Source organism: Sarcophilus harrisii, chromosome X (assembly GCF_902635505.1).
Source record: "Sarcophilus harrisii chromosome X, mSarHar1.11, whole genome shotgun sequence".
Taxonomy (NCBI): domain Eukaryota; kingdom Metazoa; phylum Chordata; class Mammalia; order Dasyuromorphia; family Dasyuridae; genus Sarcophilus; species Sarcophilus harrisii.
In genome coordinates, this window is record NC_045432.1 from 78,200,664 (window position 1) to 78,219,137 (window position 18,474).

General features: G+C 52.7%; 1 non-coding gene across 1 annotated transcript; it reads left to right on the top strand.

Annotated features, from left to right (window-relative positions):
• The first annotated feature begins 14,863 nt into the window (after positions 1-14,863).
• Positions 14,864-14,935, top strand: TRNAE-UUC. Its single transcript has one exon. It is a non-coding gene; the product is annotated as a tRNA-Glu (tRNA).
• The last annotated feature ends 3,539 nt before the right edge of the window (positions 14,936-18,474 follow it).

Sequence of the window (18,474 nt, forward strand, 5' to 3'; positions counted from 1 at the left end):
GCCTTTCCAGTAGGAACTTTCCCTCCCCTTCCAGCAGTCTTTCGAGTTGGAACTTTCCTCTCTTCCCCTAGAAAGCTTTTCCAGTGAGACTTTCCTCTCCCATGCAAGGAGCCTTTCCAGTAGGAACTTTCCCTCCCTTCCAGAAGTCTTTCGAGTTGGAACTTTTCCTCTCCCCCCCCAGAAGCCTTTCCATTGAGACCTTTCCTCTCCCCCCCAGAAGCCTTTCCAGTAGGAACTTTCCCTCCCTTCCAGAAGTCTTTCCAGTAGGAACTTTCCTCTCCCCCAGAAGCCTTTCCAGTAGGAACTTTTCCTCTCCCCTGAAAGAAGCCTTTCCAGTAGGAACCTTTCCTCTCCCCCAAGAAGCCTTTCCAGTAGGAACTTTCCCTCCCCTCCAGAAGTCTTTCGAGTTGGAACTTTTCCTCTCCCCAGAAGACTTTCCAGTTGGAACTTTTCCTCTCCCTGCAAGACTTTCCAATAGGAACCTTTCCTCCCAGAAGCTTTTCCAGTAGGAACTTTTCCTGCCCTCCAGAAGTCTTTCGAGTCGGAAATTTTCCTCTCCCCCCCAGAAGCCTTTCCAGTTGGAACTTTCCCTCCCCCCCAGAAATCTTTCCAGAAGGAACTTTCCCTCCCCCAAGAAGCCTTTCCAGTTGGAACTTTACCTCCCCCCAAGAAGTCTTTCCAGAAGGAACTTTCCCTCTTCCCTGCAAGAAGCCTTTCCATTTGGAACCTTTCCTCTCCCCCACCAAGAAGTCTTTCCAGTTGGAACTTTCCCTCCCCCCCAGAAGCTTTTCCAATTGGAATTTCCCTCCCGCCCAGAAGTCTTTCCAGTTGGAATTTTCCCTCCCCAGAAGCCTTTCCAGTTAGAACTTTCCCTCCCCCCCCAGAAGCCTTTCCAGTAGAAACTTTCCCTCCCCTCCAGAAGTCATTCCAGAAGGAACTTCTCCTATGTTTCCCCAAACCTTTCCATTTCAGACTGGTCCTCTCGCCCACCAAACAGCCTTTCAGTGTCAGAACTTTCACCTCTCCTCAAAAGCCTTTCCAGTAAGTTGTGACTCCTCCCTTCAGAGTTTCACAGTTGGAACTTTCTTCTCTCCCCCAGAAGCTTTCCAGTAGGAACTTTCCCTCTCCACGCAGAGCCTTTCCAGTAGGAACTTTCCCTCCCTCCCAAAGTCTTTCAGATGAGAACTTTCCTCTCCCCCCAGAAGCCTTTCCATTAGGAACCTTTCCTCTCCCCCCAGAAGCCTTTCCAGTAGGAACTTTCCCTCCCTTCCAGAAGTCTTTCGAGTTGGAACTTTTCCTCTCCCCCCAGAAGCCTTTCCAGTTGGAACTTTCCCTCTCCCCAGAAGCCTTTCCAGTAGGAACCTTTCCTCTCCCGCCCCAAAGGAAGCCTTTCAGTGGAACTTTCCCTCCCTCAGAAGTCTTTCAGGTTGGAACTTTCCTCCCCCCAGAAGACTTTCCAGTAGGAACTTTTCCTCTCCCCTGCAAGAAGACTTTCCAATAGGAACTCTTTCCTCCCCCAGAAGCTTTCCAGTGGAACTTTTCCCTGCCCTCAGAAGTCTTTCAGGTCAGGAATTTTCCTCTCCCCAGAAGCCTTTCCAGTTGGAACTTTCCCTCCCCAGAAATCTTTCCAGGAAGGAACTTTCCTCTCCCCCCAAGAAGCCTTTCAGTTGGAACTTTACCTCCCCAAAGTCTTTCCAGAAGGAACTTTCCTCTTCCACCAAGAAGCCTTTCCAGTTGGAACCTTTCCTCTCCCCACAAAGAAGTCTTTCAGTTGGAACTTTCCCTCCCCCAGAAGCCTTTCCAGTAGGAACTTCTCCCTCCCCCAGAAGTCTTTCCAGTTGGAACTTTCCCTCCCCCAGAAGCCTTTCCAGTTGGAACTTTCCCTCTCCCCCCCCCAGAAGCCTTTCCAGTAGAAACTTTCCCTCCCCTCCAGAAGTCATTCCAGAAGGAACTTCTCCTGTTCCCCCCCCAAGAAGCCTTTCCATTTCGAACTGGTCCCTCCCCACCAAAGCCTTTCCAGTGGAACCTTTCCTCCCCAAAAGCCTTTCCAGTAAGAACTTTCCCTCCCTTCCAGCAGTCTTTCGAGTTGGAACTTTTTCTCTCCCCCCCCCCTGAAGCTTTCCAGTAGGAACTTTTCCTCTCCCATGCAAGGAGCCTTTCCAGTAGGAACTTTCCCTCCCTTCCAGAAGTCTTTCGAATTGGAACTTTTCCTCTCCCCCAGAAGCCTTTCCATTAGGAACCTTTCCTCTCCCCCACAAGAAGCCTTTCCAGTAGGAACTTTCCCTCCCTTCCAGAAGTCTTTCGAGTTGGAACTTTTCCTCTCCCCAGGAAGCCTTTCCAGTAGGAACTTTCCTCTCCCTGAAGAGCCTTTCATAACCTTTCCTCTCCCTAGAAGCCTTTCAGTGAGACTTTCCCTCCTCAGAAGTCTTTCGAGTTGGAACTTTCCTCTCCCCCCAGAGACTTTCCAGTAGGAACTTTCCTCTCCCCTGCAGAAGACTTTCCAATAGAGACCTTTCCTCCCCAGAAGCTTTCCAGTGGGACTTTCCTGCCCTCCAGAAGTCTTTCAGGTCAGAATTTTCCTCTCCCCAGAAGCCTTTCCAGTTGGAACTTTCCCTCCCCCCCAAATTTCCAGAAGGAACTTTCCTCTCCCCAAGAAGCCTTTCCAGTTGGAACTTTACCTCCCCCCAAGAAGTCTTTCCAGAAGGAACTTTCCCTCTCCCTGCAAGAAGCCTTTCCATTTGGAACTTTCCTCTCCCCCCCCAGAAGCCTTTCCGGAAGGGTTTCCCTCCCCCTCAAGAGCCCCAGTTGGGAACCTTTCCTTTTGCCTCCCCAGAAGTCTTTCCGTGGGAACTTTCTCTCCCCCAAACCTTTCCGGGGGTTTCCCCCCCAGAGCTTTGGGGCCCCCTCCCCCCCAAGCCTTTTTCCGGGGTTTCCCTCTCCCCCCAAGGGTTTCCAGTTTGGCCTTTCCTCTCCCCTCAGGCCTTTCCAGTTGGGACTTTTCCTCCCCCCAAGAAGCTTTTTCCCTGGTCCCGCCCTCCAGGTCTTTCAGTTGGAACTTTTCCTCCCCAGAAGCTTTTCAGTTGGTTTTTCCTCTCCCCCAGAACCTTTGGAAGATTTCCCCCTCCCTGCAAAGCCTTTTCCAGTTGGAACTTTTCCCCCCCCCAAAGCCTTTCCAGTCCTTTCCCCCCCAGGCTTTTAGGAAACCCCTCTCCAAAATTTCCAGTAAGACTTTCCTCCCCCAAGAAGCCTTTCCAGTTGGAACTTTCCCTCTCCCCCCCAGAAGCCTTTGCAGTAGGAACTTTCCCTCCCCTCCAGAAGTCTTTCGAATTGGAACTGTTCCTCTCCCCAAGTCTTTCCATTTTGAAATGTTCCTCTCCCCCCCAGAAGCCTTTCCAGTTGGAACTTTTCCTCCCCCTAGAAAACCTTTCCAGTAGGAACTTTTCCTCTCCCCCCCCAAAAAGCCTTTCCAGTAAGAACTTTCCTCCCCTACAGAAGTCTTTCGAGTTGGAACTTTCCTCCCCAGAGCCACTTTCCATTGAGACCTTTCCTCTCCCCCACCAAAACCTTTCCAGTGAACTTTTCCCTCCTTCAGCAGGTGCTTGGGTTAAGACTTTCCTCCCCACCCCAGAAGCCTTTCAGTTGGGTTTCCCTCTCCCCCCACAGAAGCCTTTCCACTAGGAACTTTCCCTCTCCCCTACAAGAAGCCTTTCCGGTTGGAACCTTTCCCTCCCCCCCCAGAAGTCTTTCCAGTTGGAACTTTCCCTCCCCAGAAGCCTTTCCAGTTAGAACTTTCCCTCCCCCCAAAGCCTTTCCAGTAGAAACCTTTCCTCTCCCCCCCAGAAGCCTTTCCAGTAGAAACTTTCCCTCCCCTCCAGAAGTCATTCCAGAAGGAACTTCTCCTCTTCCCCCCCCAAGAAGCCTTTCCATTTCGAACTGGTCCTCTCCCACCAAAGCCTTTCCGGTAGGGTTCTTTCCTCTCCCCCAAAAAGCCTTTCCAGTGGGGCTTTCCCTCCCTTCCAGCAGTCTTTCGAGTTGGAACTTTTTCTCTCCCCCTGAAGCTTTTCAGTAGGAACTTTTCCTCTCCCATGCAAGGAGCCTTTCCAGTAGGAACTTTCCCTCCTTCCAGAGTCTTTCGGTTGAACTTTTCCTCTCCCCAGAGCGCCATTAGGAACCTCCCTCCCCAGAAGCCTTTCAGTGAACTTTCCCTCCCCCAAGAGTCTTTCAGTGAGGTTTCCTCTTCCCCTACAAAGAAGCCTTTCCAGTTGGAAATTTCCCTCCCCCCCCCCCAAGCCTTTCCAGTAGGAACCTTTCCTCTCCCCCCACTCCAGAAGCATTTCCAGTTGGAACCTTTCCTTTACCCCAAGCCTTTCAGTTGGGTTTCCTCTCCCCAAAGCCTTTCAGTAAAAGAAACCTTTCCTCTCCCCCACCAGAAGCTTTTCAGTAAAACTTTCCTCTCCTGCAAGAAGCCTTTCCAGTAAGAACTATTCCTCTTCCCCCCACAGAAGCCTTTCCAGTTGGAACTTTCCTCTCCCCCAAGCCTTTCCAGTAGGAACCTTTCCTCTCCAGCCCCAAGAAGCCTTTCCAGTAAGAACTATTCCTCTCCCCACCCAAGAAGCCTTTCCATTTCAAAATGTTCCTCTCCCCCAGAGCATACCCAGTTGGAACCTTTCCCTACCCCCAAGCCTCATTTGAACCTTTCTCCCGAAGTCTTTCAGTTGGAACTTTCCCTCCCAGAGCTTTTCCAATTGGAACTTTCCTCCCATAGAGATCTTTTGGTTAGATTTTCCCTCCCAAACCTTTCAGTTAAACTTTCCCTCTCCCAAGGGACCTTTCCAGTTGGAACTTTACCTCCCAAAGTCTTTCCAGAAGGGTTTTCCCTCTCCCCAAGCCTTTCCAGTAGGAACCTTTCCTTTGCCCCCCAGAGCATTTCCAGTTGGAACCCTCTCCCCCCACCCGAGCCTTTCCAGTGAAGACTTTCCCTCTCCCCTCAAGAAACCTTTCCAGTTGGAACCTTTCCTTTGCCTCCCAGAAGTCTTTCCAGTGGGAACTTTCTCTCCCCAAAGCCTTTCCAGTTGGAACTTTCCCTCCCCCCCCAGAAGTCTTTCCAGTTGGAAACTTTCCCTAACCCCCCCAGAAGCCTTTCCAGTTAAGACTTCCCTCTCCACGGCCTTTCCAGTTGGAACTTTTCCTCTCCCCCCCGCCCCCCACAGAAGTTTTCCAGTAGGAACTTTTCCTGCCCTCCAGAAGTCTTTCGAGTTGGAACTTTTCCTCCCCAAGCTTTTCCAGTTGGAACTTTTCCTCTCCCCCCCCAGAAGCCTTTTTGAGTAGGAACTTTCCCTCTCCCCTGCAAGAAGCCTTTCCAGTTGGAACTTTCCCTCTCCCCCAAAGCCTTTCCAGTAGAAACCTTTCCTCTCCCCCCCCCCCCCCGAAGCTTTTCAAGTAGAAACTTTCCCTCTCCCCTGCAAGAAGCCTTTCAGTAGAGCTATTCTCTTCCCCAGAAGCCTTTGCAGTGGTTTTCCCTCCCCTCAGGGTCTTTCAGATTGGAACTGTTCCTCTCCCAAGTCTTTCCATTTGAAATGTTCCTCTCCCCAAAACTTTCCAGTTGGAACTTTTCCTCTCCCCCCCTAGAAGCCTTTCCAGTAGGAACTTTTCCTCTCCCCCCCAAAAAAGCCTTTCCAGTAAGAACTTTCCCTCCCCTACAGAAGTCTTTCGAGTTGGGTTTTTCCTCCCCCCTGGAAACCTTTCAGGGAACTCACTCCCCACCAGAAGCCTTTCCAGTAGGAACTTTCCCTCCCTTCCAGCAGTCTTTCGAGTTGGAACTTTTCCTCTCCCCACCCCAGAAGCCTTTCCAGTTGGAACTTTCCTCTCCCCACAGAAAACCTTTTCCACTAGGACTTTCCTCTCCTACAAAGAAGCCTTTCGGTTCAGACCTTTCCTCCCAAAGTCTTTCCAGTTGGAACTTTCCCTCCCCAAGCCTTTCAGTTAAGAACTTTCCTCTCCCCCCAAAACCTTTCGAGTAGAAACCTTCCTCTCCCCCAAGAAGCCTTTCCAGTGAAACTTTCCTCCCCTCCAGAAGTCATTCCAGAAGGAACTTCTCCTCTTCCCCCCCCAAGAAGCCTTTCCATTTCGAACTGGTCCTCTCCCCACCAAAAGCCTTTCCAGTAGGAACCTTTCCTCTCCCCCCCAAAAAAGCCTTTCCAGTAAGAACTTTCCCTCCCTTCCAGCAGTCTTTCGAGTTGGAACTTTTCCTCTCCCCTGAAGCTTTTCAGTGAACTTTTTCCTCTCCATGCAAGGCAACTCCCAGTGGAACTTTTCCTCCTTCCAGAAGTCTTTGAGTTGGAACTTTCCTCTCCCCAGAAGCCTTTCAGTAGGAACTTTCCCTCCCCAAAGCCTTTCAGTGAACTTTCCCTCCCCACAGAGTCTTTCCAGTGGGTTTCCCTCCCCTACAAAGAAGCCTTTCAGTTGGAAATTTCCCTCTCCCCAAGCCTTTCAGTAAGACCTTTCCTCCCCCACTCCGGCATTTTCAGTTTGAACCTTTCCTTTACCCCCAAAACCTTTCGGTTGAACTTTCCTCTCCCCCCCAAAGCCTTTCAGTGAAACCTTTCCTCTCCCCCCACCGAGCTTTTCAAGTGAAAACTTTCCCTCTCCCCTGCAGAAACTCCGGTAGAACTATTCCTCTTCCCCACAGAAGCCTTTCCAGTTGGAACTTTCCCTCCCCCAAGCCTTTCCGGTGGGCAGCTCCCTCTCAGCCCCAAGAAGCCTTTCCAGTAGAACTATTCCCTCTCCCCACCAAGAAGCCTTTCCATTTCAAAATGTTCCTCCAGAAGCCTTTCCAGTTGGAACCTTTCCCTACCCCCAACCCCTTTCCATTTTGAACCTTTCCTGTGCCTCTCCCCAGTCTTTCCAGTTGGTTTCCCTCCCCCAAGCTTTCAATTGAACTTTCCTCCGTAAGTCTTTCAGGTTGGAATTTTCCTCCCCCAGAAGCCTTTCCAGTTAGAACTTTCCCTCCCCCCCCCAGAAGCCTTTCCAGTTGGAACTTTACCTCCCCCCAAGAAGTCTTTCCAGAAGGAACTTTCCCTCCCCAAGCCTTTCCAGTAGGAACCTTTCCTTTGCCCCCCACAGAAGCATTTCCAGTTGGAACTTTCCCTCTCCCCCACCCCGGAAGCCTTTCCAGTAGGAACTTTCCCTCTCCCCTCAAGAAACCTTTCCAGTTGGAACCTTTCCTTTGCCTCCCCCAGAAGTCTTTCCAGTGGGAACTTTCTCTCCCCAAAGCCTTTCCAGTTGGAACTTTCCCTCCCCCCCCCAGAAGTCTTTCCAGTTGGAAACTTTCCCTAACCCCCCCAGAAGCCTTTCCAGTTGGAACTTTCCCTCTCCCCCCCCAGAAGCCTTTCCAGTTGGAACTTTTCCTCTCCCCAAGTTTTTCCAGTAGGAACTTTTCCTGCCCTCAGAGTCTTTAGGTTGGAACCTTTCCTCTCCCCAAACTTTCAGTTGAACTTTTCCTCTCCCCCAGAAGCCCTTTGAGTAGGAACTTTCCCTCTCCCCTGCAAGAAGCCTTTCCAGTTGGAACTTTCCCTCTCCCCCCCCCCAAAGCCTTTCCAGTAGAAACCTTTCCTCTCCACCCCGGCTTTTCAAGTAGAAACTTTCCCTCTCCCCTGCAAGAAGCCTTTCCAGTAAGAACTATTCCTCTTCCCCCCAAGAAGCCTTTCCAGTTGGAACTTTCCCTCCCCAAGCCTTTCCAGTAGGAACCTTTCCTCTCCTCCCGAAGTCTTTCCAGTAAGAACCTCTCTCCCCCACCAAAGCCTTTCCATTACCAAAATGTTTCTCCCCAGAAGCCTTTCAGAGTACGAACTTTCCTCCCCTCAGAGTCTTCCAGTTGGACTGTTCCTCTCCTCTAGAAGCCTTTCCAGTGGGAACCTTTCCTCTCCCTCCCCAGGAAGCCTTTCCATTTTGATATTTCCTCTCCCCCAGAAGCCTTTCAGTAGAACCTTTCCTCTCCCTCCCAGAAAGCCTTTCCATTTGAAATGTTCCTCCACCCCAAACCTTTCCAGTAGGAACTTTCCTCCCCAAAGTCTTTCCAGTGGGAACCTCTCCTACAGAAGCCTTTCCAGTTGGACTTCCTCTCCCCAAGCCTTTCCAGTAGGAACCTTTCCTCTCCTCCCCAAGCCTTTCAGTAAGAACTATTCACTCCCCACCCAAAACCTTTCCATTTCAAAATGTTCCTCTCCCCTGAAGTGCTTTCAAGTACAAAACTTTCCTCCCCTCCAGAAGTCTTTGGATGGAACTGTTCCTCCCAAGCCTTTCCATTTTTGAAATGTTCCTCCCCAGAAGCCTTTCCATTAGGAACCTTTCCTCTCCGCCCCAAAGCCTTTGCAGTGAACTTTCCTCCTCAGAGTCTTTCAGTTGGAACTTTCCTCTCCCCTGCAGAAGACTTTCCAAGAGTTTCTTTCACTCCCCAAACTTCCAGTAGGAACTTTTCCTGCCCTCCAGAAGTCTTTCGAGTCGGAAATTTTCCTCTCTTTTAAGCCTTTCCAGTTGGAACTTTCCCTCCCCAGAAATCTTTTTCCAGAACTTTCCCTCTCCCCCAAGAAGCCTTTCCAGTTGGAACTTTCTCTCCTGACCTTTCCAGTAGGAACTTTCCCTCCCTTCCAGCAGTCTTTCGAGTTGGAACTTTTCCTCCTCCCACCCCAAAGCCGCCAGTTGGGTTTTCCTCCTCCCCAAACCTTTGAGTAGGAACTTTTTCCTCTCCCTGCAAGGGCAACTCCAGTAGGAACTTTTCCCTCCCTTCCAGAAGTCTTTCGAGGTTGGAACTTTCTCTCCCCAAAGCCTTTCCAGTTAGGAACTTTTCCTCTCCCAGAGCCTTTGATGGGAACTTTCTCTCCTGCAAAGGAGCCTTTCCAGTAGGAACTTTCCCTCCCTTCCAGAAGTCTTTCGAGTTGGAACTTTCCTCTCCCCAGAAGCCTTTCCAGTTGGGGCTTTCCTCCACCCAAGCCTTTCCAGTAGGAACCTTTCCTCCCCCCCCCAAAAAAGCCTTTCCAGTAGGAACTTTCCCTCCCCTCCAGAAGCCTTTCCACTTGTAACTTTTCCTCTCCCCCACCAGAAGTCTTTCTAGCCGGAACTTTTACTTCCCCCAGCCCATTTGTTTAGCATTTGCTCCCCTGGTTCCTGTAAACCGATGGTATATACCCGGTGAGGCTGGGTGAGAACCGGGCGCTGTGTTTGCTGTGCTAGTACCTAGAGGCTGAATAAGTTCAGGCTGTCCCCTGGCCGATTTGATGGGAGGTTCCTGGAGGGGGGAATGCCGCGGAGCATCTCTGGTCTCCACGAGCATCTCTGGTCTCCAGGTAACGGCGGCCACCCCAGGGCCCCCCAGGACCCACGTTCACAGAGCCGGGCTACACCTTCCCCTCTGAGGCTGGCCCACAAGTAAAAGCCGACATTTGCATACAGCTTTGGGGCCCCAAAATGCTAAACACCCAGGGACCAGCAGGACAAGCAGTTAGGTACCCCGCTCACACCCCCTCCCGCCCCCCGCACTTCCTACCACCCCCCTGGGCCGCGGCGGGGGGGGGGGGGCCGGGCCGGGCGCGGCGGGGGGGGGGGGGGGCTACTTAGAGTCCGGCAGGCGCCCAGCCCCCCATCGGCCCCGCCGCCTTCCCCAAGTCCCAGGGGCAGGTAAGTTAGAATCAGTGACATATCCAGTCCCAGTCTCTCTCCTGAGCTCCAGGCCCACATCTGCCCCCCGAGCGCGACTCGGCCACTACGGCGTAGAGCCGCGGCCCAAGCGGAACTCCCGCTCTCCCCCACCCCGACGTCTCCCCCTTCTCCCGGCATCCCCGGGCTCTCCCAGCCTGGCCGCGCCTTCCCTCACCTCGGATCTCCGCTCAGCTGGCGGGGCCAGTCCCGGGGGGAGGGGGGGGGTGCCTCGGCCCGGCTTTCCCTGCCCCCCGCAGCCGCCCCCTGGGCTCGGGCCTGCGTCCCGTCCGGGCGAGCAGCGGCCGCCTCCCAGCGGCCGGGCAGGCTCCGGGCTCTCAGCCCTCCCGGCCCGAGCCGCACGCGGCCGCTGCTGCGCGACGATTTTCCCCAAGTACGGAGCCGACCATGTGCCTCCCCCTCAGGCCCACCTTGGGCCGCTCTCCCGCTGCCCCCCGCGGCCCGCGCTCGCCCGTGCGGCCGTTACCGCCCCGCCGCGCCCGGCCCGGCCCGAGTCCTGCCTCTGAACGGCCGCTCCCACGCGGGTAACCCTCCACCTCCCACCTCCAGGGGCCGCTCCCAGCCCCAGCCGGCCTCCCCTCCCACGGGTTGGTTAAGCTTCGGGTTTCATGCTTTCGGAGGAAAGCAGGCATTTAATGCTTATCCACTTGGTGCCGAACGGCGCTCAGGCACTTCCAGGGCTCCGACACCCCACCAGGGGTGCGGCCTCAGCCTCAGGTTAGCCGGGGGCGAGGCGTGAGGCTCAGCCCTTGGGCCCCAGGCCCCGGTGGTGAGCTGGAGTTGGGACCTGGGGTCTCCCGGCTCTCCGCCCTCCGCAGCTCCCCCGCGGCCTTCCGGAGAGCCTGGGAACTCCTCGGCAGGAGGGGAGGTTGAGGCCGGGTTCTTCCCTGCGGCCTCCGCACCCCCACCCGGAGTTTGGCTCACAGGGGGTGCTCAATCGCTGCTGGCCTGGCTGAGCGGTGCAGGGGCTCAGTGCTGGCAGCGAGGCAAGCCTGCCCGAGCCTGGGAGGCCCGAGGCGTAGGGGGCAGGGTCCCCAGAGAGTCGGGGGGGCAGTGGGAAGCTAAGCCAGCATACTTCCTTAATGGGTTCCGAGAATACCCTAGACATTAGAACACTGCTGGGCATCACCTCCCCCTCCCCACAGTTCTGAAGCTGCCTCTCGGCGCTCCCCGGGGTATGATGATGGATGACCATGTGGCCAGGGAGCTGGAGGGAGGAGGACTCCTGAGCAGGAGGAAGGGCAGAGGCTGGGGCACCCAGCATAGAGGCATTCTCCAGCTGTCCGCCCTCCTCCCTCTGGCTCCCACTCTCTGTCGCTAACTTCTCTGTCTCTAACTTCTCTCTCCTCTCCACCCTCTGTCTCCTATAATAATAACCCATCATCATCACCGATATATGGCATCTTTGTATAAGTATCACCGATGTCATATGTTGCCATAATAATTATGTATCGTTATGTTTATCTTGATGTATGTCATCGTGTAATAAATATTCTCTGGGCTATGTCATCATCTCATGCATCTCGCAGTGTCTGGCTGATGTCGGCGCCATCATCTTGATATCTTCGATATCGACGCGGTGTCGACATCATCTTTGGTCTCTCTGCTATCTCTCGTCATATCAAGGCACTGGTATAGCCCGTAACCATGATGTAATAAAATAGCGATGTCTGGCTATGTAATAACCATCATCTTGATGTCGCCAATATGTGATGTCTGACTGTGATGTCGGCGCTTAAAATATCAAATTATGGCCATGTCATCTTGATGTCGCGGATGTACTGATATCTGACCGCTCACTCTGATGTCAGCAGTATCGCGAGCAGATGTAACATGTATCATTGTACCGCTATTCTGCCAGGCTGTTATGGCGCCATGTCATCGTTAATATCTTATCGTGGGCGCGTGCTTCACTCGGGCTCATCGCCGCTGAAACGCGGTATATGGCCATCATCATTCTCTGCCGCCATATGATGTCACCGTTTATGTATATGTCATCGCGGTATAATATCTGTCGACGGTGTATCGCCAAGTCTATAACATATCATGTGTAAACCTGGAAACATGTCGCAAAAAATGTCATCGCGATCGCCCATCTTGTTATCTGGCTGTGATCATGTACATCGGCGATGTCATCAGGAAACATCGGCATATATCGGCATGTATCGATAATATCATTGCATCTCGCAGTCATTATAACCATAAACCCATCATCGTATCTCAAACCGCTCCGCATCGTCATGGCAAAATCGCGAATTATGCAATTCATCGCCAGCTGGCGCTCATGTGCCGTGTCATCAATACCAAATGTCTCGTATCAGCATCTTGGTAATACCGACTACCGATAACCATATGAAACCATCATCTTGATCTTCGGCACATCTCCATAATCGCCTCGTGTCCCTCTGTCTCTGTCCACTGTCCCCTTCCCTCTGTCCTTCCATTCCTCTCCACCCTCTGTCCTCTTTTCCCTCCGTCTCTGCCCTCTCAGTTCCTTCTTTCCCTCTCCCTCTGTCTCTTTTCTCCTTCATCCTCTCTTTCCTCAGTGTCTCTTTCCTCCTCTTAGTATACTCATCTCTTATTATCTCTTCTGCTATCTTTTTCCTCCTCCACTCTCTGTCTCTATTTCTCTGTCTCACTCCATCTGTCCTCATCTCTGTCTCTAACCTCCTGTCTCTGGCATATATATTATACTCAACTCTCTTAATCAAATCTCTGTCTCTTTCCATCACATCTGTCATCTCATCATCGCCAGTCTCTGAGCTGTATGATGTAATAACGCCATGTCATCTTGATGTATAAATAATGTGATGCCAGGCTGTAACCGTTATGGCATGTCATCGTGATATGCGCATCATCACCGGCTGTCGCGATATGCATATGAAAGCATATCGCTGGTGAAATAACGATGGCTGTATGATGGCATATCTTATGTAAATAACGTTATCGCGCCTGCCGGTATATGTAGAAACTATGCCGCCAGCGGTAATAAACGATCTGGCTGTATCAAAGCGCTCTCGCCGTGCCAAATAACGGTGTGCTGATGCTATGGCATGTCATCGCGATTAATATCGGCATGCTCATCGATGTCATGTCTGGCTATTATATAACATATCATCGCGTGTATGGATTATCTGGCTGTATCTTGTCTTATGAAATTTATGTGCGTGTATATCGCTTAATATCGCCATCTTGATCTTGGCCTCCGACCATCTGGCTGGCTGATATCGCCATCAGGTATCTTTCAATATGTACGACGCCTGGTATATAGATGTATGTATCACCGTATGTAAATATCTTGATGTCTGACATATCGCGTATATTCTTTCTGTCCTTCTGTCCCTCTTCCCTCTGTCTCACCCTCTGTCTCCTTCTCCCTGTCCTCTGTCTCCTTCTCTGTCCCTCTTCCCACTCTCCCTCTGTCTCTTTCCCCTCTGTCTCTGAATCTCTGTCTCTGTCTCTCCTTTCCCTCCTCTGTCTCCTCTACTTCTCTGTCTCTCTTTCTCCTCCTCCTCATCTCAGTCCTCTGTCTCTTCTCTCTGTCTCCTTCTCTGTCTCTCTTTTCTCTCTCATCTTCTCTTCTCCTCTTTTCTCTCTCCACTCATCATCTTCTCTGTCTCTCATCATATATTTTTTCTCCACTCTGATATATATCTCTGTTCTCCTTCTCTCCCTCTGTCTCCTCTGTCCTCTCTTTCCTGTCTCTCTCTGTCTCTTTCCCTCTGTCTCCACCCTCTGTCTCTCTTTCCCTGTCCTCTGTCTCCTTCTCTGTCTCTTTCTCTCCTGTCTCCTTCCTCCTTCCTCTGTCTCTCTTTTCCCTCTGTCTCCTCCTCTCTGTCCTCTTCTCCTCTGTCCTCTCTTTCCCTCTCTCTGTCTCCTTCCCTCTTTCTATTCTCCTTCATGTCTCTGCTCCTCCTGTCTCTCCACCCTCTACTCTCCATTCTCTGTCTCTCTTTTCTCTTCCTCTCCTCCTCCTCCATCTGACTCAATCTTTGATATCCCTGTCTGTTAATCTCTTTTTGCTCTCTCTGCCTCCCTCTCTATTTTGTCTTTGTCTCAATCTCTGTATGTCTGTCTCTCTCTTTGTTTCTGTGTCTTTCTATCTTTTGTCTGTTCTTTATCTCATTCCCTCCATGTCTCTGTCTGTGTGTGTGTGTCCACCTTCTTTCTGTCCATTTCCTGTCCTTCTCCCCTCCACCATTTCCTCCCTATCTGTCCTTTCCATCCATCTCTCGGTTTCTATTTCTATCCCTATCTCTGTCTCTCCATCCTTTATCTCTGTCTGTTCCGTTTCCATTTCCTATCTCTGTCTGTCTCTGTCTCTCTATCTCCTTCCTTTTTATCCTCTCTGTCCATTCCTCCAGTTTCTGTTTTCTGTCCTATCTCTGTCTCTGTCTCTTTCAACACATCTCTATCTCTGTCTGTTCCCTCGGTTTCTGTTTCTGTCCTACTCATCTCTGTCTCATCTCTCTACATCTGTCCTTTGTCTCTATTAATCCTGGTTTTTTCTGTCCCTGTCTCTGTCTCTCTCTGTCTCTGTCCTTTTGTCTCTATCTCTGTCTGTCTCTCGGTTTCTGTTTTTCTGTCCCTGTCTCTGTCTTTCTGTGTTTTGCTGCGTCTGAGCCTGTGTGTGTGTGTGTGTGTGTGTGTGTGTGTGTGTGTGTGTGTGTCCCTGTCTCTGTTTTTCTGTGTCTCTCTGTCTCTCGCCCTCTCTGTGTCTCTGGATCAAGGTGAGGGCTTGTCAAGCAGAAGCGTGGCTGGGAAGGAGGCTACTTAGGAGAAGCTGAGGGGGCCTCAGGCCGGATCGGGCGCCGGCGGGCTCAGGGCGCCCCGACAGATGCCAGCGTGGGGAGCGTGAGCTTCGCCTCCCCGGGCTCTTGCCTGCGAGAGGCTCGGCACAAAATAGTCACCAAACAAAGGCCCGCAGCTCCCGCGCCCGCCTGAGGCCGGCTTTGCTCCCCCCCTCCCCCCCTCCGTTCTTTACACGAACAGCGCCAGGGAGCTCCAGAAGGGACACTGAGGCAGAGGCAGAGAAACCCAGAACAAAGAGTCCCGGGCCGGCAGCAGGGCCGAGCGGCGGGGCCGGGGAGCCGGGAGCCAGACAGGAAGTGTTGCTTTAAAAGAGCCGTGACGACACACCCACTCAGCGGCTTCCCATATGGTCTAGCGGTTAGGATTCCTGGTTTTCACCCAGGCGGCCCGGGTTCGACTCCCGGTATGGGAAAGAGCTTCTTTTTCTCCTCCTGGGCACAGCTCCCCTTTTCTGACCGGCTCTGGCCTGGCTGAACGGGCAAGTCAAACCCTGGGAGCGCACATCGGCCTCCCTGGCTGCACAGGGTTCTCTTTGGCCAAGAAAGGCCGCCGCCCCCGCCCGAGTGGGGCCCCGGGTGCCCCTGGGGCGGCCTGGCAAGGCCAGCGGGGCTTCGGGGAAAACTGACTTGTCTGGGGGGGGGGTCGCTCTAAGCGTGGGGGGCCAGGTACAGCCTTTGTGCAGCCGTCTCCCTTTCTTCAACGTCTGCCCTCCCCCAAGTGATCTCCCTAAAACACAGCTCTGGTGCTGTCGCTTGCTCTGCTCCGCTGTCTCTGTCCTTTCATTCCTCTGTGTCCTGTCCTCTCCATTCCCTTTCTGGCATTTCCTCCGGTCTTTTCTGTGTCTCCTCTTCCTTCCACTGTCCTCCATCTCCATCTCCTCCCTCTCTGTCTGGCCTCTCCATCTATCTCTGTCTCTGCTCCTCTCTCCTTTCCCATCCCCTCTCTGTCTCTGTCTCTCTGCTCCTCTTTCTCTCTGTGTCTTTCCATTTCTATCTCTCTGTCTCGGTCTCTGTCTCTCTGCTCCTCTGTCTGTCTGTGTCTCTCCATCTCTATCTCTCTGTCTCTCTGCTCCTCTCTCTGTCTCTCTGTTCCCCATCCCCCTCTCTGTCTCTGTCTCTCTGCTCCTCTTTCTCTCTGTGTCTTTCCATTTCTATCTCTCTGTCTCGGTCTCTGTCTCTCTGCTCCTCTCTCTGTCTGTCTCTCTGTTCCCCATCCCCTCTCTGTCTCTCTGCTCCTCTTTCTCTCTGTGTCTTTCCATTTCTATCTCCATCTGGGTCTCTTGTCTCTCTGCTCCTCTCTATTATTTCCCATCCCTCTGTCCTCTTTCTCTCTTTCCATTTCTATCTCTCGTCTCTGTCCTGCTCCTCTATCATCTGTGTCCCTCCATCTCTACTCTCTCTCCATTCCCCCCTCCTCTGTCTCTTTCTCTCCGTCCTCCATTTCTATCTCTGTCTCCGTCTCTCCCTGTCTGTCCTGTCTCTGTGCTCTCCCTCTTTCTCTTTCTCCCTCTCTCACCATTTCCACCTCCTTTCCTCCACCTTCCACCACCCAAACACCTGTGTGTTCAGTCTAAGCTCCCATCCACCTCCCAGGAGTCATTCCTGGTCATCGCTCGCTTCCTGCTGTGCCGGCCATTCTGGAGCTCCACTCCATCCCCCTGCATCCGGGCCTTTGAAAAAGGGGGCCTTCCTCCCAGCTGCCACTTCAGGCCTCCGCCCGGAGCCTTCAGCCTCGACGTCCGCAGTGCCACCTCTGCCTTCGCGGTCCCTTCCTTCCCCCCCTGCCAGCCATCCATTTCTTCCCCACCTCCATTCCCTCTCCACCCATTCCTTGGGCTTTCGGCCCCTCGTTCTGAACAGAGATCCGGTGTTCCATCAGGCTCCATTGTCCTCCCCTCTTCCCCATTCCACTATCCTGTCCTTCCTGTGTGAACACCAGCCTCACTTCCAGGCCAGTCCATCCACGTGTTGATTCCTTGAATCACCCTCCGGCATCCCCCTCTTTCTTCCACTTCCACCTTGAGACCATATCTCCCCACCTCCATGCCTCCAGTCCCTTCCAGCCCCTTCTTTTATTGCCACCTGTTATCTCTTCTGTCCACAGTCCTGAAACTTCCTGCCATTCATAGCCAGCTCTCCTTAACCCTTTGCAATCTGGCTCCGGCCTCATCGCTCCCCCCAAACCCCTCTTTCCAAAGCTCTCGGTGCCCTCCTAGTTGCCAAATCCAACGGCCTCCTCCCGGTCCTCATTCTTTTGGGACCTCTCCGGCCCCTCTGTGCCCTCCATTCCCTTCCTCCATTCCTTTCCATTCCCCCCACCACTGTCCCCATGCTGGCTTCCCTCCGGATCCACTAAAATGCTTCCCCCCAAGGCCTGTCTTGTCCCTGCCTTCCTCCCTCTTTCTTCCCTGCTTCAAACTCCTGATCCCGTGGATGCCAGCTCTCTGGGCCGGCAACTGTCCCCATTAAACCCTCTTTTCCCCCAATTCCACGTGTCCGGCCCAGCTTTTGACATTACCCTCCATACGTCCCTAAACCCTCTCTTCCTCCCAGCATCCCTCTTGCTATGGAAGGCCACAGCATCCTCCCAGTCCTCCAGCTTGCACCCCAAGAGTCATCCAGGATGACTCCTCCCTCTAAGCCACACACCCAGTGTGTGGCCAAGGCCTGTCTTGTGACACCCATCAAACACGCCTCCTTCTCTCCTCCGCCACTGCCCCTGGCCAAGTGCAGACCCTCATCTCCTCCTGTCTGGACTATCGCAGTGACTGCCGGGAGCTCTCTCCCCACTCCGATCTATCCTCCGTTCAGTCACCGAAGTGATTTTCCTAAAGCAAAGGCACCCACCCACCCACCCACCACCACTCTGGCTCCCTATTGCCCCCGGGAGCAAATACAAAACAGTCATTTGGGCATTCAAAGCCCTTTGTGGCCTCCCTTATTACACCATACTCCTCACCACGTCCTCCTATGGCCATTGATATTTGTTCCACAGACAAGCCCCTCCAGCTCTCGGCTCTGGACACTTTCTCTGGCTGTCCCCCGGGCCCGGAATGGGCACCCACCTCCACTCTGTTGACCTCTCTGGCTTCCCTTAAGTCCCATCTAAAATCCCACCTCCTACAGGAAGTCTTCCCCGTCCCCTTTTCGTTCCAGGGCCTTCCCTGTAATTTCCTATTTCCCCCGTCTACCGCTTGCTTTGCATGTATTTGGGACTCATCCCTTCCATTAGATCGTAAGCTTCTTGAGGGCAGGGGCCTCAAGACCGAGGGCAGAGGAGGTCTTTTTTTACTTTATTTTATTTTTACTTTTGCTGAGGCAATTGAGGTTAGAAGTGTTCAATGTTAAATGAGATCAGATTTGAACTCAGGTCCTCCTGACTTCAGGGCCGGTGCTCTATCCCATGTGGCTCCTAGCTGCCCCTTTAGTTTCTTTTTGTACCCCCAGTCCCTGGCACATAGTAGGCATTTCATAAATATTTAGTGATGGCTTTCTGTGTAAGGGAATGGCACTTGGCAGGAAGTCAGAAGACACCTGAGTTTGAAGTCTGCAGTGGATATTTATTAGTTGTATAAACTTGATCAAGTCATTTAACCATATTGTGCCTCAGTTTCCTCATCTTTAAAATAGAGCTACAATATGATAATAGAGCTATATGAAATAGAGGGGGAGACATGCCGGGAAGATCACTAGGGTAAGTGGAGGAAGGCCGGAGAAAGGAGAGACTAGGGATACAGGGATAGGAAGACGTGGCAAGGAGCCATGGCCATCATCCTGCCGTGAAGAGTAGGGATAAAGACAGAGGCAACTCAGGGCAGGGAGAAGTGACGGGCCCTGGCACCTACCTGGCTATGGGTGACAGAGGGGCAGAGGAAAAGTGAAGTGAGATGGGAAGGCAGGCTTAGATGCCAGCAGAGAGGTAAGATGGCACCGCCACAGATAAGGCAGAAAG